The sequence below is a fragment of the Tarenaya hassleriana genome, unplaced genomic scaffold, assembly GCF_000463585.1.
Source record: "Tarenaya hassleriana unplaced genomic scaffold, ASM46358v1 Cleome57, whole genome shotgun sequence".
Classification (NCBI taxonomy): Eukaryota; Viridiplantae; Streptophyta; class Magnoliopsida; order Brassicales; family Cleomaceae; genus Tarenaya; species Tarenaya hassleriana.
In genome coordinates this window covers 504,769-505,688 of record NW_010968263.1, presented here as the reverse complement: position 1 = coordinate 505,688, position 920 = coordinate 504,769, and positions in this window count along the sequence as shown.

Sequence of the window (920 nt, the reverse complement as noted above, 5' to 3'; positions counted from 1 at the left end):
CATAAAATGAGCGACCGCTCACAAAACGAGCGACCGCCCATAAAATGGGCGGGTCGCTCATTTTGTCTGAGCTTCCCGAGCATTCTTGAATTCTTGTTCTTCCGTGCCCGCTTCGTGAGGATTCATCGTGGAGTCTTCCTGCAAGGAAAAACAAGCAAAACAACCTACCCATGGCCATCTAACGTCCTATAATGCCTAGAATGTGAGGCGAATTGTGATGCACGACGTTATAAAACCGGTGAAAAACCCGTGTGATCAAATCCCCCCAGACTTGAGGTTTGCTCGTCCTCGAGTAAATGTGCAGTTATAAAACTATCCAAAGGGTGATAAGATACAGTCGGAGAACAAATAGGGGTTTTTGAGTGGATTGGTTTGTACGGGTTAAAGTCGCTGCGAATGAAATCGGGTTCGGTATACTCTATCCTCTCCAACATTCAAGCGAAAGGCTATCAATGGGATTTTCATTGCTTCCCGCGGTCTAGGAGTGGAGTAAATCCTACTTGCCGAGCATGCCTCCTAAACACATCCCAAATGAGATCCCCAAAAGTTACTTAGCCTATAAAGTTGGAGAGGATAGAGTATACCGAACCCGATTTCATTCGCAGCGACTTTAACCCGTACAAACCAATCCACTCAAAAAACCCCTATTTGTTCTCCGACTGTATCTTATCACCCCTTGGATAGTTTTATAATTGCACATTGACTCGAGGACGAGCAAACCTCAAGTCTGGGGGGATTTGATCACACGGGTTTTTCACCGGTTTGGGATGCATGCTTCTAAGTGCAAATGATGCATGGATGCATGCTTCTAAGTGCAAATGATGCATGATGTGTAGGGTTCATGGGTACGATGTGCGTTAGTGCATCCCCCCCAGACTTGAATCAAACACCGTCCACGGTGTTGAATCTTGTCTAGTGAA